At 33.0% G+C, this 23,843-nt stretch overlaps 1 protein-coding gene across 4 annotated transcripts in view; it reads left to right on the top strand.

The window, feature by feature from the left end:
• The window catches only part of LOC139097742 (E3 ubiquitin-protein ligase RNF19A-like), a 61,233-nt gene that overhangs the window by 9,215 nt on the left and 28,175 nt on the right, over nt 1-23,843 (top strand). Inside the window, exons 1-2 of one of the 4 annotated variants that reach the window (XM_070649694.1) lie at nt 4,513-4,737; nt 8,310-8,373. The gene's annotated coding sequence lies outside the window, so the exon portion shown is untranslated. Of the gene's footprint in view, nt 1-4,512; nt 4,986-8,309; nt 8,374-23,843 lie in introns of those variants that run through there. The other 3 variants (XM_070649693.1, XM_070649692.1, XM_070649695.1) reach the window with 3 other exon arrangements.

Genomic DNA, 23,843 nt, shown 5'->3' with positions numbered 1-23,843 from the left:
TAAGGGGGCATTTGGAAGTGAGGTCTAGTCAAAAATCGACTCGAATTGATATATGTCCTGTTGAAATCGACATGATTTGAAATTAGTTAAGCCGACTAGAGTGGACTTCAAGCTCTGAATTCTAGTATGGGATTGTTCACTTATTAAGTAGCACTATATGGTGAGGATTCTGTTAAGAATGGGGGAGTAAGCAGTCGTTGTGAACAGTTTCCATAATAATGGTGTGCCTTTAAGCAGAGCCTGAATTTCATGTAGTCGAATAAATTCCAAAATTCGCCCTCTAACCAAACGAACACCTGAAGAACCTACTCAATCCACAAATTCTTCTACCATCCATGCATGACCCTATACATGACATCATTTATAATCGACCCTACAAAAGAAAATACAAGAAATTTATGAACATTGCGTGAAAAGTTCGTAATAACATTCTTTATCATTTTCTTTCGCATATTTGAATCATAAAGGTTACTGGCTACACAAAATTTGTACTCTCTGCCTCTTTCCAACGCACTCTCGCTGCCTGCCCGAGAATAAGTCAAACAAACTTGTTTCCTTCTCTTACTTTACAAACACACGAATTTTTTTACTTACACAAAAAATTTTAAATCTTCGCCGCAATCGCTTATGTTTATAAAATTCATGCGATTACAGTCTTGACTTTTTTTTTGTCGGAAAGTTTTTCAAATTTTATTCTTGAAAAGTTTTATGAGAGATTTTTATTTACATTATTCGAGGAAGAAGAGTATAAAGACTGACTGGCTGCCATAGCAATGTTGTTGTTCTTTTCTTGTCTTTTACAATACAATGTAATCAATAAGCTGCTCCCTTAGGAACAGCTTTTGTGGACTTTTTGGATGTAATATGCTTATGGGATTTTCCACAATGTGTTTTTAAATTTTTGGCATTATCTTAGTGTTGGCAATGCATCATGATTATTCATTGCTACTTGGCTTGGTGTTGTGATTTGTAAGTTTAGTCAACTTTGGAGGTAGGAAGTGACTTTGATGTCGATATGACATACCAGAAATCACGTAAAGTATTATTTTTTGGTTCCATCCACTTTGCGCTCATGTGTTGATGTCCAGCTTCATCGCCGTTTTCGATAACATTTAAAAATTCACAAATTTGGTCACTAAATCTCATCTTGAGCTGTTTATAGCTTAAATGCCAAAGTAAATGCATAAAATTCCTGTTTTCGGGGACTTCCTAATTCAGATTTACCTCATTTGAAGCTTATTTATTTTCAATATGATAGTTTATACTGAATCTGCATCTTGCCTGTTCAGGAACCTAACAACATCTCCACAAGGACTGCATACATATTTCTGTAATTTATTAGCAAAAGAAAATATTGATTGAAATGAAAAGAAAAATAATTTATGGAAATGAGATAATTTGTGTAATGCTGTAACAAATAAATTTTTGCGGAAGGAAAGTAGAGCAAAAAGTTGTAAACAGATGAATAGAAAAAAAGGGTATTGAACGGAGGTAGATTGTGAGTAATAATATGTAAAGTTAAGGAAGGATATGAAGAGTATTTGTAGAGCAATTTTATGTAAAGGAATATGAGAGCTTTTGTGTAATTTTTCCAAAGAATTGATTAGGTTCATGTAGTGATTTGCAGGAATTTGTTGCTGAAACTTTGCTACAAAGTTGAATAATGGGACTATTTTTGGGGTTTGTTCATTTATTACGTAGCTCCAACAGACAAGGAGCTTTCTTACCTAAGCAGATGAGTATACTCAATCAATTTAACCCAGCATGCTCAATTTTGTGAACACACTCATGAGTATGCTCAATATCTGCTTGGGTAAAACTCTTAAAGGGAAGCTAGGAGTTGTCATGAGTTACATAATCAGTAAACAGCTCCCAATACCAGTAATTGTCAAATTAATCTCATAACCTATGCCACATACATACTTTCCTGGAAATTGAGCATCACACAGAGAATAACTTGTTCATGCAGATACAATTTCTTTTGATATTTATATCCTTGATTGCTGAGCTGAACTGAATTTTTATAAATGCAAAGTTTATATTTAATGAAAATTCCTCTTCCAACATACACTTGCTGTATATATATTTTTAAGTCGCATTTTCATGATGACAGGAACTAAATAAATGTCAAATCAAATTTCACACAAACTAGAACTGAATCAAATTTAATTAAATTTCACAGAAAACTGTGCAAATAAAAATGTCTAAGTCATAATATTGTCGATAAATTGTTGTGCTAAATTCACAGTCTACAAAATTCACAGTTTGATAAATAAAAAGTCATAACGAACCATGACAAATTTGATGTTCCACAAAATCAGATTCTGCTAAATTGTTTGACCTTGATTGCTTTAGTTGCTTGAAGGAATTTTATTGTAGTTTTGAAGGTGTTTTGTGTTTTTACAAGTTTTTATGAAGAAATCTTGTGTAATTTTTGTTGGGAACGGTTATGGGCGTTGATAGGCTTTATAGGTGCTAAGAATGGACTCTTGAGATTGGAATAAGTTCAAGGTATACCAGGATATTTGAGCTAACTTGTAAATTTGACAAGATCAAGACATTATTGACTTAAAGTGTGTCTCTATTCCACCTATATCTTAGTCACAATCAGCGACTATCCTCATAAGTCAATCCACATCTGATTCAAAGAATATTATCAAGTTACCCACCCCAAGTCACTCCAATTCCAGCTGATAAAAACTAATTTCAATAAACGACACAATTTCCTTAATCTACAGCATCTCCATCAGCTTATAAATCACTGAAAAATACAAATTATTCATGGCTACTTGTGACATATTCACGTAATAATCAAAACAGCACAAAAATGTTGGCGCCAGTGGCCTTAAAAGTTTATTTCTTCTCCCTTTCATATCATAATGAACTGATTTTTTTTTCTCTCTTGAGATAATTTGTAAAATTTTAATTTTATTTAACATGACAAGGCCACGATTGATGCGATTAAATTAATATAAATGAACCCATTTGGAATCAGTGCTACGAAGACACTCCTCTCTGTATATTATCAACCTTGATGTCTTTAATTTTCCTAGAAGTAATTTAATGTATGTCAGAGTATCGGGTCAATGTGAAATGTATACTTGAATGGTGTCTTGTTGCTTACTGAATGCAGTTTTATAGTCCGAGGGACATAAGTCAGTTTGTAAGGCATATGGCTGGCAATATTATGAGGCTAACATTTAGTATTCTAAGAAGAGGTTTAGTGGATCCTTTTTAGGTCCAAAACGGAGCGTTCTTCATTTGAGTTGATTGGATAGCCAGCGATGCAGTCACAACTAAGAGTTTTTTTTTAGGAAATCATGCAAATTGTGTTTCAGCTTTCCTAATTACCCCCATATATTCCAAATACTTATGACTCTAGTATCACAGACAACACAATCTCTCAACTCAAAAGTTCTGACAGCACTCAATAACAATCAACAAGCATTTTAATTAGATTACTCAAACTATTCATTCAAGTGTTCATTTCATCACAGCAACCATTAATTAGTAAAGTTTTTTTAACAATCAAGTTTCAAATAATCTGAAAATTATTTTTGTCGTAAATTTCGTAACAATTTTCTCGTTACATAATTTTCATAATCTTTCTCATCGACATCTTAAGCACCGAGTAAATCAAAAAATATAAAAGTTTGTGATGGAAAACTCATAATGCAAATAGAAGTCAAAATGAATTTTTTCTTTCATTTCTCGTTCGTCAAAGAGATTCAACTGTACGTAAACAAGAAACTTTTATTTTTCTTTAATTTTTTTATATATTTTTCTCATCGTCAGTTGAAATGAGAGGAAATTTGATCAAGCTAAGATTGAAAAGAGAAGATAAGTTTGAGGAGATATCTTTGGTTTCTAATGGATAGAGTGCATTTTTTTGTCTTTAAAAATTGAGAATGCTTAATTATGTTGATTGAGTTTACTCATGAGTATGCTCAATTGTGTGAATATGATCATTGTCTGATGGAGATCAGCACTTGAAGTCAACTTTTGTATGAAGTTGAGTTGACTTAAGTCGGCTTAAGCCGACCTATACATACAAAATCCAAGTCGACTTCGGTTTAATTGATACGAAATCCGGTAGAAGGTCAGCTTGTGTCTTCCTTTGTCTTGAATTTAATACGAAACCGGCTTCAAGTCAGAATGACGCCGGTCTGGGGACGGATTAAACGATTTTTAGTGTTCAAGTTTGTATCAAGCATAGCTTGACTAAGAATGACTTACAAAACAGTTGAAAATATCAAGTCAGCCACTGACCAACCCATCAGATTCCTCCCAATTCTCAAAAATTCCCAACATTAAGCTTACTTTCAGCCTCTTTATTTCTCTTAAGCACTGCACTCGATATTGTTTTTTTTTCTTTCTCATATTTTTGTTTTGTATATAAAACTACAATCTACACACAATCTCAACTTTCTCATGTTCACGCTCAGCCAAATTCTCCGACTACTCATTTTTCTTACAGTTGAGAAAAACTTTTTTTTTCTTCGTCAGTTACTGCGCGTTTTTATTGCGATAAACATATTATATTTTTAATACAATAAGTTGCAATATCGTTTGTAAATGTGTGCGCGGTCAAAAAACAGCTGTAGCTTACACTCTTGTACATTTAGGAATTAAGTGTGAATAATACCATTGTCGTCACTATCAGATGAGATTGGCAACTATTTTAAGAACTTTTTAATTTTGCTAGTCACGAAATTGAGGAAAATAGTGAAATTTTAAGTAAGAATCAATCACTTTGCGACCATAAAATATGATTGCATGTGTGATTGTGATGATGGAAAAAAGTGAAACTGCATTTAGTGACCAAATGAGGGAGAAAAATTAATGACTTTAAATGACTTGGTGTACGATAATGAGTTTTTAGCTTTAATATCGCCAATTTTCTGACTTTAATAATGACTTATTTGGATTGATAGTCGATGACTTGAAAGGATATCAGCTGTTTTGCTTTTGCGACGTAAATAGAAGTAAGCAGTTTCAAGTGGATTTATTATGTTATGTGATTTGACATATATTATGAAATTCAGTTGTATTAGACTTTAAAGTCTAGAATCTTCAACTATTTAAAATCTGTTTGCACAGATGCTTTGTAATTGCCTTATTTAGTTATTTAGAATCGAGTGAAGGACGAGCTATGACCCAAATTTGACCCTAAACGACCCTTCTCCCTGAACACACCCCTCAATCCACCTCACTACCTTCTATCATCCAGCATTATCAAATGACTCAATTTCCCACCCTATAAATACCTAGAAATTGTTCATTAATATTTTAACGACCTTAGAACATTCAGCAATACCCAAAAATTCATCTATAAAACGTGTGTGTTTATTGCAAAATAAAATAAAATATCGAAAAGTAAAGTGATAAGATTACGATGAAAGATTTCTGCTTTGTTTATTTTATTTTATAAAAAAATAAGTTTTTTTGTGCTGCACACAATACAGATGAAAATATAAGAAAAATATTTTGAGAGCCGAAATGAATGTTAAGAGTGATTTAATGGTGTCATGGAACATAAAACCGAAGTTATTTATAAAAACTAGATTGCTTTTTAAGAAATTTGATGATTGTGTGTGAAATTGGGATTTTTAAAATATTTTTAAAAATATTTGTAGAATTTCAAGGCTTACGAAATTCTTTGAAAAATCAAATCCTACCTAATAATGCAGCCTAACTTCAAAAAGCCGACAATTTTTTATCTTACAAAATACAATAAAACTCAAGATTTCTCAACGACATTTCTTGTCTACTCAAATAGAAAATTAAAAGCTTCCTATTTGCACTAAGAAGATAAGAAGCTCAACGTAACCTTCAGTCAGAATTTTATGCATTTCTGGTTTACTTCGTGCTAATTTTCCAGGAAGTATTTTCAACTTCTGTTGCTATTTGAAAAATTAAATAAATTAGTTTAATTTATTAGCATTTGAATGATAAGTGGTGTGGCTTTAGAAATCTAATTGGCATGAGAGAAATTTACGAGAAATGTGTGTGGCCTTCCTATGGAATTAAAATAAATACAATAAGTGTTGAAATGAATCATTACGAGGTTATTGAAATCGGAAAGAGATTAGAACTAATGAATAAGTTAGATTGGAGGATTTGCGGATGGAAATGTAATGAATAAGGGGATATTGACTTCTGGGAGATTCACAAATGACGTCAATACAGTCCAAAACTCATTTAGATACTTTTTTGCTAAAAATTTGACATAATCCCTTAACATTGAGTTCATTGACAGTCATAATCAATATACACCTCCCTAGCTGACTCATTCACATCATCTTCATCCCCGGAAATTACATTTCTTTGCAAAACAGAATGCCTTACGTGTTAAAAGCCTTAAAATACAAACACATGTCTCAATAAAAAAAATTTGAAATAAATTTTTAAATATTTTAAACAAGTCGATGTCGTTGCCTTTTTGAAGAACTTGTCAATGAGTATTAACTGCAAAATCGTGCATCGAAAAATGATGATGAAATTTTCATAAAAAATTAAGCAAATTGAATTTTTCACAATGACTTCATTGATTGAAGTGCATAAAATTTTAAATTGGATTTTGCTGAGCTGTTGATTGAATTTTTACTAGTTGGATAGAGTCAATGTCCTGTGGCAACTGCGGGGGTGTTTAATGGCTCATGTAAAAAACAGCAAGAATGTGTATTAAAATATTTTTACCATCAGAGATTTGCAAGAGGCTGACAAATTGATCAATTTCCACAAAAAAATTTTCCATTTGACTGCATGATGACATTAAATTGTGAAATTTGCCTTGTCTTGAATGCTCGCCCACTATACTGTCGAACGCTCTCTGAATCTTGTGATACAGCTTTCTTTCCTAACAAATATTTCATAAATTCATGCCAAGAAAATCTAAGTACGTCATAAATTATCATGTAAATCCCTCGAACCCGATGAATCATAAATAATGATAATGAAGCATCTACAGTTCATGATTAATTGATGAATTAACTGCTTTTAGGGGGTTATTGAGCAATTAGGTTGTCCTAAAAGTGAACGTTTTTAGTTCCATTCTCAATCACTTTACATCATAAGGAACCACCCGACTCCCACCTCCTGTGATCGTGATCACACCTCCCCCACACCCTCTTCTAACAGCCTAACGTAATTAGCGAACCATCCTTAAGTAAATGAGTTTCATAACTGAACTTTCAATAAATAACACGAATTGTTGGCACGAACAAAATAATTTGGAAGGCTATAATGAGTCACATGGTGCTAACATGAGCAATAAACTTTTTGCTTCTTTTTCCTTGTTGCTGAACGAATGTCTCAGTTGTTAGAGGATGACAAATAAGATCTTAAGCTTATTAGATGATTACATTGAATGTGGAAATTTTATTGCTCTGCAGATGCTATGAATTTTGCATTTTTCTAGCTGTTTCGAATTGTCTATTATAATATTTTTAATATCTGACGTTTTTCTGCACCTGGATATCATATTTCGCTTAGATACTTGAACATTACTGACCATTAAATGAAACTGTTCATATGAAACCTAATACAACAGCTTTAGACTCTCCCTTAACAGGCAATGAGCGTGAACAGAGTAAACTGAGAGTCATTAACTTGCCTTGGCATGCTCATCCAGTAGATTAAGCTCTCAACTGTTAGAGCCCATAATTATAAACTTTAATTAATTTTAGTAATTTATCCACGCTTAACAATAATTGAAACTTTAAGGAAGTCTTCATTATAAACGCTCTTAACGCAAATGCAATCTTCAACTTTTATAAAAAAAAAAATTGTAATTAAAACTTCACTGTAATTATGCGAAAAGAATTCATGTTTGATATAAACTCAAGTTGTGACAAGGATTGGATATTGTGGATGTGGTTTTAATGTGGTTGCAATTATTTTATAGGAGTATGATGTGGTTTTGGTGAAATTTGAAGCTTTATTTCTGGTTTTGTGGCTCAAAGGATTTTTTCTAATTTATAAGGTAAATTTAGATGAGGAAGGTAAAAGAAAGAAATGGAAAATTCAACTTTATTCGACTCTACCTGACTTTGCTCGACTGTACACGACTCTACTCGACTCTACCTGACTCTACTCGACTTTTCTCGACTCTAGTCGACTCAGCTTGATTCGATTGATGACACAATCTCTCATAGGAGTGCCAAAACACAATTAAACCTCAATATACTTTCAAATCGTAGCAATAAGGATCTTAACATTTCATTGACTGTTAAAAAAAAGACTATAAAAAAAACAATATCTTTAATTCAATTTTTATTAACAATTCCTTTCACTTTTTCTCTTTACAGATTAATTAAAACAAATTAACCAATGCTTGGATTTTAATACGTTTTATTATCCTCACCACATCATGTAAGTTACAGCACGATAAAGAACTTAATTTATACGTTATTATGTAAAAACCTTGCGATAACAAAATGAATATCCTCAAGGTCTTTTTAGAGATATTGCTGCAGAACTCTCAGAACTGTAGTTTAAGTCATACAACACTCATGTTACCACTTAATTAATGTAATTAATGGAAAGAAGATTAAGTTATGAATTTCATCGACACATTAAGTTAATGAAGATATTGAGCGTTAATACTATTTTTTTGTGAGGTGTTTATGCGGGCCAGGTGATTAGCAATAGCTCGTTAATCCTGTTGTAGTCGAGGCTGTTAACTCTAGAATCCAAAAATACGTAGACAGGCATGTCCACACACATAGGGCATCGATCTTGATTGCCTAATAACAAAGCCCCATGACAAATTATAATAATAAACAGAATATTCGTTCAGCTTCAATATTAACTTATAATAAGATTAATTTCGTTCAATATACAGACATAAAGATTTATTTAGAATCGATCAAGATGAATAAGCTCACATATTGCATGTTTTCATCATGAAGTTAATAAATTATAAGGCAATATGACACAGTAGACATTTTGTAGTCACAATAAAATATACACATGCATACTATTAAGAAAAGAGGAGTAGAGATATGGCACCGATATCTCTATGAAATGATAGATGTGAGTGTCATTAGGCTTTTGTTGAGTATATTAATTTATTAGTCTATGAAATTAGAAAATTTCTATGAAATATGGATGGGAATGATGTTGAGGTAGGTTGGGGCGTATTCAGGGAAGGAGGGTCTACGCCCCTGATTTGAGGTAGTTGAAATTGATTCAATTTCCTGGGAATTGAAATTTTTTTGGGATTTTTTTATATTTTATCGTATTTAAAATTTGAAATTCAATCGAAAATTTGAAAATATTCAAAATTGAGCATTAACTCTTCCTAGAATCATCAAATTAACATCCAAAACCACCTCACAACCTCAAAATTCCACCAAAAAAATAATATTTATTCATATCATGTCAAGCGATTACCTTCATAATGACGCTAGATGTTTATCATAAAATGTGTAATTATATTTTTTGTGTGTGTGACCATTTAATGAGCAGTTAAAGTCTAGATTGTTGAATATAATGTGTGGAAAAAATGACAGATGTGAATAAATTTTCCCAAATTAATTTTTTTCAATTTATGCTTTATCTGTGGCTAATGAAATGCTTTACTATCGTTTTGATGGGTTTATTGTAAGTAGAGCGAGACTAAATTACTTTAAAAAGTGAAATTTTTTGGGGTCAACGAAATTAAATTAATTTTTTAAAATTGACTACGGCTGTTATCTTACTTTATAGTCCGGTTAAATTGCTTAAAGCATTTTTTTAATCCATTCAAAATTATTTCATCAACTGATTTTATGACATTGTTTTTGAAATTTTTTATCACATGCCATTAAAATTATACATGATTAAAAAATATTTCAGTGACAAAAAATGCAAAAAAATGAAAACTTTTACCAGGTCAATGTCACATAATTGGTTACAAAACTGTTTCCTTGCCATTTTCAATATCGCTATCAAGCGTGTGGCTCTATTTTTGTATCTGTTATCTATAGACATTTGAGGGGTGTTTGGTTGTGACGTCTAAATATTGCTTAGGATGAGGATTAAGAGCTGAGCGACATAAATGGAGAAAATTCAGTCACGGAGCTTCTAAGGCTCTGCTTAACCTTCTTTATTAGGACCTAATGAAAGCTTCTTATATTTGGCAGTCTTATGGACGTGAAAACCAATTTTTGGTCACCTTATGGACGCGGAAGCTGCCTATTTTTGATTTATCGGAGTCTTAAAAGCTCAATGGCGGAACCTTCTTCACTTGTGTCACTCGGGAGGACTTTAAAGTTGCATATGACTTCAAGAAAATAATCCTCTTAGATTAGAAAGGTGAACAGCCATAAAAATCCAATTTTCAACAGACATCACATCTACACAACCCATCACAAAACTACCATTAATCCAAATCCCATGATAGAGACAATTTTATCCGCTCGTGACGAGTAAAAGTAAATAAAATTCTCGGAAGAAAATTTCATTTTATTCATTTTAATTAAATTAAAGCCTCGAGTCTCAATAGATGAATAAACAAACTCATGACACACATATTTTCTGAACTTTCTTGTTTCTCAATTCTATATTTAAACAACATGATCACTAAAAAAAATTTATTGAAAACCAGAAAAATGTCGACATTTTTATCAGCTTATAGTGAGTCATCAAAATATGTCTTTTACGACTCAGTCGGTCAAATAAAAAAAAAAATTAACGCGGGAGCTAATCGTTTATTTATTTATTTATTTATGACTCTTTCACGCAGCATTCTCCTTATCATTTCATATTCACATGTTATTTCTGTTTTTGTTTTTGTCGCTTTTGTTTATAATCTCTCACTGCTGGTCAAATGACACCTTATAAAGTCATGGAAAAATGATAGCGACAGGCGTCGTCTTTTGTTATTTCGATGGCAACTAATTGATGGGATTAATGGACAGGTTGGATGGGGTCTGGAGGTCTTTTGGTCTGTATTTGATGGGTTGAGTTATTTGTAATTTGTAATGTAGAGTTGGACTAAATTTTTAAGCAATATTTGCATATTATAAGCATGCATGGGTACAGGAAGGGTATGATGGGTGCACGAAAAGTTTGATGGAACCTCGAAAGGTATAATGGACGTATGATGGATATGAAGAGTTCACAAATGGGATTAGGGACTCAAAATCTAAGTTGAAGCATCAATACATACAGTTAGTCCAAAATAAACACCATTTATCAATGGTCATGGACAAATATTGGCATAATCTGATATATCCAGCTGTTCATAGCTCTTTCATGGACATCACATCCAAACAACCCCCAATAATCCCCAACAAGCCAAACAAAATCCTCTTTCACAAAAGAGAAAGACAACCACCATTCATCCTACCTTACCATTAAGCATCCATCTATTTATAGTAATCTTTATAGACATGATAACAATGCCTGTTGTCAATATCATCTTTGATTATCTACATTAACTTATTATATGATCGTCAAATGAATAAGAATCGAAGAAGTAAAATGCCACATTCATAGCACGACATCGTCTCAAGTGCATCGCACGTCATTCAACTTGAATGTGATTTTTTTATTTCAAAGTTAGATAGAAAAAAAAAATATATAAAAAGCAATGTCGAGGTTTCTTCTCGAATGCATGCAGCTCTACATGAATATATTTTTGTACTTGGTCAGGTGCAATTATGTGCGTTTTTTTACTGCTATAGAATTCTATAGTCGATGTAAAACTAATTTATAGGATTTAATTGAAAGTATTCTGAGTAAGGCTGCTGTATTCCGGGATGAAAAGACACAGCAACAAGCTTCAATTTTCATAGAATTAAAAGTCTATTTATTTTCTCTGGACCAAACGAAAACAAATTTTTATTCTTATTACACTCAATATTTTTTCCCTTATGGCACACATGGATTTTATTGCTTGTATCGTTTCACTGTAACTGCTACCAATAAAAACGTATGTACATGCTGTTGAGACTCGTGTACTTAATTATGTCGAAGAAAAAAATAAAATAAAGTCAGAAAAGTTTTCGAATTTTCTAGGCGGTCGAGTGGAAGTGATGTTTGGGTAGATTTGAGGATTTTGGACCTTCCTTAGTTGTTACAAGAGCTTGAAGTTGACTGGAATACTTATATGGAGTCTAGTCGAGTCAAGCTTCGAGCTTTGGTTATTACTGAGTTTGCAGTCTCAAAATTCTCTAATTTAAGGCAATAATCAATCCAATTCTAGACATCACAACTGCATGACTCCATACAAAAACCTTTTATGATCAAAATAAATATAAAATTCATGGTTGACGGCTTTCGGATGTTTACAAGATTATACGTCAGCAAAACTTTATAACAATATTCACTTTAGGAAGTTCAAGGTTGTTACATGCTGGTTGTAGTGCCTTTATAGAAGGTAAAGGTAATTTTGAATTAATAATTTTATAATCAGCTGTTGAACTCTAAACTTTGCAATTTCAAAAAGTGCCGATGAATATTGAATTGTTGTTGATTTTTATGATTGTTAAATAATATGAAAATAGATTTTTTTACTGGGTTTTTGGAACTGGGTTACTGGCAAAACCGGCATTTGAATTAAGGCTTGAATTAATTATTGTTGAGCAAGTAGAAAATGTGCTTGAGCTCCTTTTGGTATTCATATGCATGCATAAGGGGCCATTTATTCAAAATTGCAGAATTTGCATCTTAATGTTCGATATAAGCTTCAATAAATCCTATCCGAAAGGCATACCTCGTAGAAAAGGTAAAAAATATGTCTACTGACTATTAACTCTACCTTAGAGTCGTATTTGCTGAAATTCGGAATCACTAATTCACCTTTAATTGTTATCTAGCTATCACTAAATCGCTCACCCTCTAAAACCCCCTAAATATCCTCAAACATACGTTAAAAATCAATAATACAAAAAAACTAATTAAATCCGTTTCAATTACCGAGTAATGACATTACACGTGACATTGTAAATTGATTATTTAATTGATTAAAGTAATTAAAGTGAAATTTATGAATATATTCTGATAATTAATTCTCTGTGCTGGTTTTGATAATAAAATTAATGATACGCAGTGTTTATTAAATCTGTTAATCATCAAAATTACGAGGCATAAAACAATTATTAAGCTCTTTTGAGGGTTGAATGGTTTTAATTAAAATTAAATTATAAATAAAATTTAATTATTCAAATATCATTTAAAATTGTGCAAAATGTGCATGTATACCTTTATATCCAAATGATGTGTAGCTCACAAAATCATTAAGAAAATCTCTGTGAATGCATAGTTGCATTTACGACACCAATTTACACAAATTAGCCAACTACAAAAAGAGCAATAAAAATTAAAATACATCCTTTCCTTCATCCGCTGCCACCTCCTCTAATCTTTCATAATTCATCAAAGAAACAATTTAATTTTCCATAAAATCCAATTAATTTTATCACATCTAAGCTTAAAAAAGAAGTCAGAAGCCCTGAAGTAATAAGAGAAAGCAACAGATGTTCATAATGTGTATATATGTGTGCTTGTCATGTCATATTAATTTGTATGTATCTCATAACCAGAAAGATGTGATACAAGAAGAGTCGCTTTTGAAGACGAGAGAAGAAGTCATGGGAGTGTTTAAGTCTGACGACGAATTAAGACATGGATGGGAAGTACAATGCAGTTGTGGGGTCGTCGGTAAGCCATCGACAATCCATGGTGGTGCCTCGACAGTAACATTCAGCAGAAATGAGTGAAATGTCAGAGTTGGCTGAATATTTTGGATGAATCAAGCTTTTTATAGCTTATCCGCTGTAGTATGAACTCTAATTGAGGCTCCACTGCATATGTCGATAGCCATAATCATGCTGCTTCGAGCTTTAGTTCAATTGCTTCCAACTACTCGTTTCCGAGCAGCAAAATGCAACAATCCACTGTTAACTCGCAAAAATGGGTCAAAATCAACTGTCACACCATTGTCAGGACAGCTAAGCGATGTCCTAGATAACATGGTGCGCTGTTCAAAATTCCTACTAAATTCACTTATCGTATAGATCAATTAAGGACTCATGACATCTCTCACACGTCCCCTGAAGGCAGTTCCATCACTGACAATCGCATGCCAATTCCAACAACATTGTACAATTTTCACATCGATCTACTCATCTCTTCCACCCATCACAATACTCAAAAGAAAATCTCTTACAATATTCTATTTATAAACTTTATCGTCTTAAACGTGTGTAAGTGCAAGCAGCAGTAGAAAAAAAAAATTGCGAGCGAGAGAAAATAATCTACACAAAATGTCACACTCTCGTCGTCCGCCAATTTATAAATGTTGAAAGTTGATCTTGAGATGTGAGCGAGAAAAAATATAAAAAATAAAATAAAGCAGCAAGGAGAAAAAAATAGCAAACAGTAGCTTGTTCTAAATACCCCACGTTTTGCTGCATAAGCTTTTCACTCTTAAAATTCTCAATGGCAACGGAGAATTGTTTATTATTAAAGCTTCAGAATTTCATGGAAGTTCTCATTTTCATTCATTGAAAAGCTTTCCTTGTAGTGCATTGTGACGTTTACTGGCTTATGAAATAAAAACCGCACGTATAACCTGGTTTCTATCATTATATTTAATGAATCACTGTTGCATTTATTTCTAACTGCACGCTGTTGGATTGACTGCTTGAAAGAAATCACGTTTCTTTTGTACACTGAACGTAATAAATGGTTTGTTTTTGTTTACTTTTTCTTTTTATTCACTTTGTAATGGTTGCAAATATTGAAAGAAATAGCTTTTATGTAAGATTCTTCTTCTTGTGCTTTTGTTCGATTTTTGCGGATTTTGTGAGAGATCATGTGGAGCTTTTGTGAATGGTCTGAGATAATGTTTTTTATTAAATTGTGAATTTAAAAGTTTTTGGAAATTTTTAGAGAATACTTTGTGGATTAGAGGCTGTCTAGTCTTCCAAGTGCTCATGGTTCTAATAAGAAGTACTTGTAGGGGGTTCTGATACTTTTGTACCCTTCAAAATGTGGTTTGCCACATTGTGCCGCTCAAATTAATTTACAATCATACAACCTGGCTCGCTATGACTACCAAAAGCTAAAATATATCCCAATACCCCTGAATTCCCACTCCAATATCAGCTCTAGTCCCTCAATTTTCAATTTTCCATAACTACCTCTCATTTTGGCACTAAAACCCAATTTCTAGATTCTTTGTTCTCCTTCCCAATTACCTCACGATCCACATTTTTAAGAGCTACTTTAATGTGCTTCGTGATTATCGTCATTTAAACTTCATATTTGGTTGCAATTTAAATGAGTTTTTATTTTTTGCCTTTTATGCCAAAGCTTTGATGAAGCCTTAAGAAGATTATTATAAAGACTTCATAAGAACTCAAAAGCATGTAAAAATTTTTCCTTTTAAGCACTTTTGAGAAAAGTTTGTTTGGAGAGAAATGAGAATTTTTTTTTCTTTCTCAAGAAGACTTAGGAAAGAGGTTTTGAGGCAGTAAAAATTGTTGTACAGTAAATATGAAAAGCTTTGATGAGCATATGTCAGATGTTGGAGTGTTCTTGTTGGAAAATTTTGATTATTTTGGAAGGAAATCCTATTAAAAATTTGTAATATTTTTTCTATTGAAGTTCAAGGCTCTATGTATGATATATGAGCTATTCAGGGGCTCTTAGGTTGTAAGTTACAGTTAAGCTATTAGAATTTGGACTGATTCTTCATTACCATACAACAGAGCGCATTCAGAGGATGGAAAAGTGATGTTTGAAGGTCGAGCATCCACAAAATCCGTTCTGACCACGCTTTTGTCACTCTGACCCACTCCACATAAATTCTGGAATGCTTTTATGTGTGAAGCAACCAAAATATTCAAAAACATTCAATCCGGACATTTCTCACAATCGGAAGCACTTAATTAACTCTCAATTACACCTGAAACCTCAAAAAAATATCCGCAAATTACGATAATTCCGCAACTGCTACCGTATTAATTACAAAATTACTACCCTCATTAAGCCTGACAGTCTATAAAATGACTTAATATCTTCAATGATCGAATCTAATCGGCAACAAAACCTTAATAGTGATAACATTTTCAATTTTTATTTAATGTACTCAAAATTGTGTCAAAACCACCATACGTATATTTTATTTATAGCGAAACTGCACGTCCTCTGAGCCGTCGATGTTTTTTAGAATTCATTGACTTTATATAGCGAAAATTACCGCATTATTATTCATCATATGTGAGCTTATGTAATTTTGCTTTAGTGTAAAAAAAAACTGTGTGTGTTCATTTTACTCGATATGAGTAAATTACTGTCTAGATTAAAGTGATGTGAATTATATTATGGTTGGAGATGCTTTGTAATTTTTGGATGCTGGGTTGATTTTGAGGTGTTATGTGAGAATGGTTTTGGTAGGGTGTCTGGTAGTTTTATGGTGGGTCACCTGATTCTTTTGAATCAAAGCTGTAGCTTGCTGTACAGATTAATTGAAATCTATGGCTTCTATTATTTGTCGCATGACACTAGATTGTAAGCCTTCCCATCTCTTGTCTGATTGTTAAGTCGCCACCCTTCAGACAAGGTGCTATGGATTGGGTCTTACTCTATACTTTAATGACGTTGTCCCAGCACATAGCTCGGTCGACAGCGGCGTATTTAGCGATATCAGGGAATACCACGAGAAGGAATAGCATTTGACATTTGGTCAGCTTCGTAATCAGAGAATTCCCCAGATTCTGGTGTTCCTAAGACTGAATACTCGACATACCCACCCTCAGAATACCTCATCATGTCATATCCATCCAACACCACAACCAACCCTGTCTCCCATTGTTTAAACAATAAAAAAATTCCGCTCATCATCGCATCAAGACATTTAATTTACAGTTTACAGCACTCATAATAATAAAACGTGTTAACTCATCGTCGAGTCGCTGTCTGTGAGCATTCAATAATTTCATTAGGTGAATGAAACATGATTACACTTCCTATATTCTTATCACCAACATCATCAATAATTTTCATACATAGTAATGACATACATCACTTAAAAAAAATATAAATAAAGTAGAAGTTGAGAGAAAAATGAAAAATTGGGTCAATTTTTTGTTATGTGTGCTGCTGATAAGAGTCATTACTCATCTTTAAATATTAATGTCACAGTTTACTTGACGTTAACGGCTGCTTCTTGTTGATCTTTCGTGACACTGATGACATTTTCATGATTAGAATTTTTTTGAATATATTTTTGTTGTTTACTTTCTTCTCCTCGAGACTAAACTGATTTGGATGTGGTTGGATTTTTGGGGCATTTAGGCTCGTTTTGTGAGAATATTTTTGGGATTTTGTTTTGTCATTTTGGCACATTTGGAGGTTTTTGAGACTGTACACGTGGGATTGTTTGGAGAGTTCAGAGGTGGATTAGGTTAGTTGGGCTGAATAGTCAGAAGTCTGAAAGAATTAGAATTTCTGTGTAAATTGTTGAAGGAGAATCATCCCAATCGAGCTGAAATTTTAGGAGATAATACAGCATATTGTAGAATCTTCAGCTTAATTTCTCCCAATATTCATCATCTCCCCATCCAACAATCATTCCATAATACATCATAAACAACCACAGCACGCATCACATGATGTAAAACATTCAGTTTACTTAATCAATAAAATATATTTGATCTATCAATTGATCTCATGGTGACAACAAAAAACTCAGCCAACCTTCCATCTAATTTTATAAATCAATTCTATAAATAAGTCACAATTCGATGTGACAATAATTAATGTGAAAAAAATTGGAAATATCTTTCGATTTGCGATTTATAAAAATAACATTCACATGATTTATACTTTCATGATGGCAATTAAATTATTAAATATGGATGTTTTCTGCTTCGTTTTGCTATAACTGTAAATTTTTGTGTAAAAATAATTTTTATGTCTTTGAAAATTACAGGAGATTATTAAAAATTATGGTTATGATGCTTAATGGATGACGCGAGCATTTTGTGTAGTTTTTGAATGGGTGGGTAGGGGACTGTTTACATAAGGGGGACGTAATGCCCCCTACATCCTCCGAACTGATCTCAACTTATCCCCCTCCCATTTCTGCTTAAAAGCGTTCCATAATAAGTAAACGAAATCTCAGTGGACTGTACGGCTTCTGACCTAGGTCAAGGGAGGACGGCGGTAGTGGGAGGGATGTTGGTGATCAAGCCCTTAGCTACATCACGTTATAAATTTATGAATTTTACAAAACTGTAATATGACATCTTCAATCTCAATAACTCTATCCATTTTAATTAAAATTTTAAAAAATCTCAAATAAATTCTGACAAATTTCATTACAACAGACTTGAAAAATGTAAAAAGAGAAGGAAGCAATTTCAATTTAAATTTCTCTTGACGTAAAATTTCAAATCAATAAGAAGAAATGAAAATATAAAAAAAATAAATGATTTTCTGTAATATTTCATGAATATTTTTGCTAATCAAGAAAATGGAAAGAAAAAGTAAATTGTTCTACAGAAATCGGAAGTAAACAACATTAGTCATGGATTTCTATAGACTTTTACTGTTTATGTACAATGATATTATGTAAGAGAATATCAAGTTAATTTATTAGAAATACGAGAGTTATTTTTGAATGAAAATATAATAAATCGATTCTCATTTGTGTGGATTTGGTAATTGAGTTATGGATTGACTTTTTGGCATTCTAGGGGTTCTGGGGAAGATGACTTGCAGAATTTGATTATAAGATTCAATGTCAAAAGTGAGAAATATCTCAAACTTAAGTTATGACCCCTAAATCAATTCGCCACAAAATCTTCAACAATCTAGTTCACTAACTGCCACTTTCATCGCCTCTAGAGCTCAATCCACTTGAAACTAACCCAATTCCCATTTTTCAGCTCAGATAAAATTTCAACATCATAAACAGCAATTCAAAGTTTCGCAGAAAATCCCACACAATCCCAAAATTCATATTTCATTAATTCTTCCAGGAAATCAATCAGCAGCTTCATGTACAGAACAAATCAAAATTCATTCCCACTGTATGATTATAAATCTTCTGGATTTAACTTGATTTATTTTGTATCGTGTTCTATAAAAACAAAAGAATTGGCAACAACAAGCAGTTACATACAATTTAAAGATTCTATTATTAAGTTTAACATTTCCCAGTACTTTTGTCTGATTCTGTTCCTCATTGTTTCCCACAATCATCAACCATGTTCTTCTTCTTTGCCTTTTTAAATCAACTGGCTGTAAATTACCTATTAATATGTGTACTTATGTGCTTCGAAAGAGAAATCGTGTAAAAAGAAGGATTTATGGGTTTTGAGATGTGGGATTCGAGGGAAATAGAGCGCATTTTCATGAAGTTCTGTAGAAATTGGTTGTGTATGTCTGGGCACCTACACGATTTGCTATTAACCCGGCAACATATTGTGCTGCTAAGGCACACAAGACACCCTAAATTGCTTGTTAAATACCTACAATCTTCAATTCAGCACAACTCATAAATCACATATTCCACAAAATTCATATTTAAACCCCCATCAGGTGCACACTCGCACAATATCAGCCCACACTCCAAAATAACTAAAGCTCTTATATCATCATCAAACAATAGACAACATAACTCCTCCAAAATACAGCACAAGACTCCCCAACAGCAGACAATTTGCGTACCATTTACGTAAAACCGCGTCAAAAAAATTAGCAATTTATAACAATGTAGATTAATAAAGTATAAAAATAGCAGCAACAAGAAAAAGTTTTTCAAGAGAGAATTAATTGAATGGTAATTTACGAATGTCTACAAAAGTGAGCGAGAGAATAAAAAGTTCCTTTACGATCGTGAACAGTAAGATGAATGCGAAATAAATAAAAGACTATAAAGTATTGTAGTCACTCACTGAACTGACACATTTGTTGATGATGATTAATTCAGATTCCTTCAAAAAAAAATAAATCACATATTGTGAATGAGGAGTGATAATTTAATTTGAGTGAATATTTCAGACTATTTTGAATAATATGATGAGGAATGTGAGCGATGGAGCATGTGATTGAGACAATGAATGAATATGTCATGAAGATTGACTGTTTATCGGACATGTAGGGTAGTTGTTGTGAGATTATGTTCGAGATTTAGGAATTTTGAGGTATCTTCAGGATTCTAAGCATCTATGAGTGTCGTGGGGTGCCTTTAAATGTTTTATAGTATCATTTAGAGCTCTAAAGTATCAAGCAATGTTCCAAGGTGTCATGAGGTGTACGAAGAGTTCTAAAGTATGAACGAAGGTCCAATGTTCAATGTTCTTGACTCTACCTAAACTAGATAACAGCTAGTTCCATTTGAGTCATCAAAATGTTACTTTAAGAGCATCTCTACATCATTTTAATGTTCCGCCCTTGATACGGCATCATAGCAGTACCTCAGTGACTTCCTAATCTCCAAACCACAACACACCACACTATCAAGTTCCATTCATTTATTTTGAACTATCTACGCCAATAATCGAATGATAATTTATGTGCATATCGTAAATCTATACCCCATTTCGATAATGCGATGTTGCCAATTTTTTCACATCAACATCTATTTATACTCCAATACTAATAAGGAATATCAATTCGCTCATAAAATATGCAAATAATTTTTTTTTATATTTTGATATACAAAATTCCGCATTGAATTCTGTAGAGGAAAATAAAGCAAGAATCTTGAACGTTCGAAGATGGGAATTAGCACGTCTTATAGGAAAAAAAAATCATCTTCTGTCATCGTGATGATACAGATTCTGTCCGGTTTGCAAGGTTGACTCATTAACAATTTTTTTTAAAAGACAATTTCAATTTTAGCCGTTAATGCGGTGAGGCTGACTTGCGAATATGCCAATTAGTCGAAGGATTGATTAGTGACTTGATATTTTCCTATTTTTTGTTGAATTTATTGACATGCTACCTGAGTGGATTAGCTAAGTGATTTCTCAGAATCTGGACCAGAAGTTTGAATGATTTGAGGTCATTCCAAGGCATCCTAAAATTCTAGTCTGATAGACATCACTTGTAAATGCCCCCATCTACAAAGTACAATGACTCAAAAGTCAAAAAAGCACATAAAGAGTCAACCGAGACATCTTAATTGTACCCTTATCATTTTATCACGTTATCAACTACCTCATCTACAAAAATCTTACCGAAAAGTCTCATGTTGGAAGTTTCCAATATCTTTCGAGACACGACCAAATTGACACACAATTTAGGACCCATATCAATTACCTTATTGCTTTCTAGATCAGAAAGCTTTACCATATGTCACTAAAAGACTCAAATTAACCCGGAAATTTCCATCTTGTTCATTTTAAAAAGCCTTCCAAGTCGATAACCATCGATTGCATAATTTCCTGTAATATCCGAAATATAACAATTTTGCAGTACTGCTATTACCTTATCAAATTGCACACGCCAAGGAATTTACTTCCTGCTGTAAATGTTTTACTGTCTAAATGATTTTCTATTTGGCATTTTTTTCTGTGTAAGAAGTGCGCATTAAAGAAACGAAAAATATAAATCAGCTGATAATGAATGTGCGTCATAGATAGTTTGTGAGAGTCTCGCTTACTGTTGATTACATTTTTGTACATTTTTAAGTGGATGTGATAAATGGATAGAAGATAAATTGAGGGAAGGAATTATAGTACCGACTCGGAAAGCAGACGGCGTATGAATGGCTGAAAATATGGCCGGTAGGGCTAGCATGACTCTGATACTGGGCAAGTTTCGATGAAATTCGGCCTCAAGTCAGAGTTAAGTCGGCTTGAAGCTGGATTTTCGGTCATTCTTGCGCAGTTTGGCTTCTGAGAGATGAACACAGATCCGGTGGTTAATTTAGCTTAAATACCCAACGATCCCTGCATGAGGTCTGTCTAGTGCCGGATTTTGGATCAATTAGCCAACTTTTGCTCTTCCTAAGAGCAATAATCATTAAAAAACTCAAATTTTCCCATTCAAGTAAAGTTCAAAGCTCTGTTTACACGAACCTAGGTCATGGTTTTAAGAAGCTTCCATTAAAAAATATAAATTGTTTACTAAGTGCTGACAATACAAAATCAATATTCAACAATGAAAAAAAAAATTAATCACAAGCTAAGTTAAAGTCAAACAAGCGTGAATGATTAATTCAGCTTTCTTTCCCTTTCTACAAATAATTAAATTTAATTAAAAATTCAAATTAAAGCCATTAAAGATTCATCAATTAAGTATGTAAACACGAAGCATACAGCCATAATAAGTAATCAAAGAATAATTAAAACAATAACATCGCATGGAAAAAATGTCATCGTCTGTGAAATGAGACTGGCAGGAGTGACATCACCATAATCACAAGGCAGATTGAGTAGAGTGGAAGAAGAAGACTTGTTTACAAACAATCAGTGACGATGACACGAGGATGATGTGATTATACCAAAGTATACTTGATGCTAGGTTTAATAGATCAAAGAGAGAATGTTGGGAAAAGTTGAAGGTTGAATTTGAGAGCTTTTTGGATATTTTATGCTTTAGTGTTGCCATAAAGTGTCCGGTCTGGTTTCCGGTCACTTGATTCCTGTACTGTTTGGGAAAATTTCATTTTTGGCCATAAAATATGCTTAGACAGCTGCCAAAGTGCCATCAAGTCACTTTAATGATCTAGCGATGGCCCAGCGACTGTCATGTACTGCTCGGATCTCCTAAACATTCAAATCATGCCTACAAAGGCTCGTGGACATCCTTTTCTGTTACTTCTAGGAAGATCCTTTCGTAAATCGGTTTAAAGCCTTCATCTCTCTCAAAATTTAAACAGAAAACTTCATTAAACTTTCAAGAACAAAAGCTCAACATGCTGATTATTTATTTAATTTACATGATTTGATATGAATGCAGACCATTCAAACTACATAAATTTAAATATTCAAAATCTCATGCTGACAAATTGAATTCTCATAAGATTTTGACTCAGTCCTTCCAAGTAGAAACAAATGCTTCTGTACGTCCTTAAAGAATGCTTGAAGAAGGATCAGAAATTAAATTTAAGGAAGGTCAAAAAAATTGTTTCAATCTTGAAGATACTTGAAGTTATTTCTGACGTTTAAGTAAATTTTTAGTGTCACGAGCGATTAACTTCCATGGGAATTAAGTTGCGATTTATTTTGAGTGGCTTGTTTGTAAATGATGTCGAGAATTTATGAGTAATGATGAAGATTGGAAAGACTTGGGAAGCAGTCGACATAGAAATGGCTGAAAATTCAGCTCCTGGTTGACTTGATTCTACTCTGTGGCTGGATTACATTGACTCCGGTCTAGGGCTAAAGTCATGCTAGCTTAAAGCAGGTTGAATGGTTCTGTCACTTGTTAGTGTCACTAACTTTTGGTGCCAGCTTGCTAAATTATCTCAAAAGCATAATCAGCTACCGAAAACATTTTTTTTTTTTGGATTATTGCGGTTTCCTTTTATTGACGTTGGGATGATTCTGTGGAAATATTTTTTTGTGAGGAAGTTTGTTGAGTGATAAGGAACAAAAGTCAACTTTTATTGCTGCGGTTTATTGCTTTTTATGACTTTGTAGCTGCCGTTATCATGTGTATGTGTGGTTTCTCTAGAATGAGATTAAATGACTATATATGTTAATTAAAGTGAAATTGTGTGGAAGAAAATGAGTTTTTCCGAGTGGGATGTGGAAAATTTGATATTCAATTATATCCAGTGGTTGGTAACCAGGGAGGACACGGAAAGCTCAGGGTGTGGTAATGACTGAAAATCAGGTACCAAGAAAGCGTGACACCAACTCTAGGCAAGATTCGATAAAGTCCAATAA

Source organism: Chironomus tepperi, unplaced genomic scaffold, assembly GCF_022539635.2.
Source record: "Chironomus tepperi strain 1889 unplaced genomic scaffold, CSIRO-AGI_Ctep_v1 contig_430, whole genome shotgun sequence".
Lineage (NCBI taxonomy): Eukaryota > Metazoa > Arthropoda > Insecta > Diptera > Chironomidae > Chironomus > Chironomus tepperi.
The sequence above is the reverse complement of the archived record's forward strand: the minus strand, read 5'-3'. Positions and strand labels throughout refer to the sequence as shown.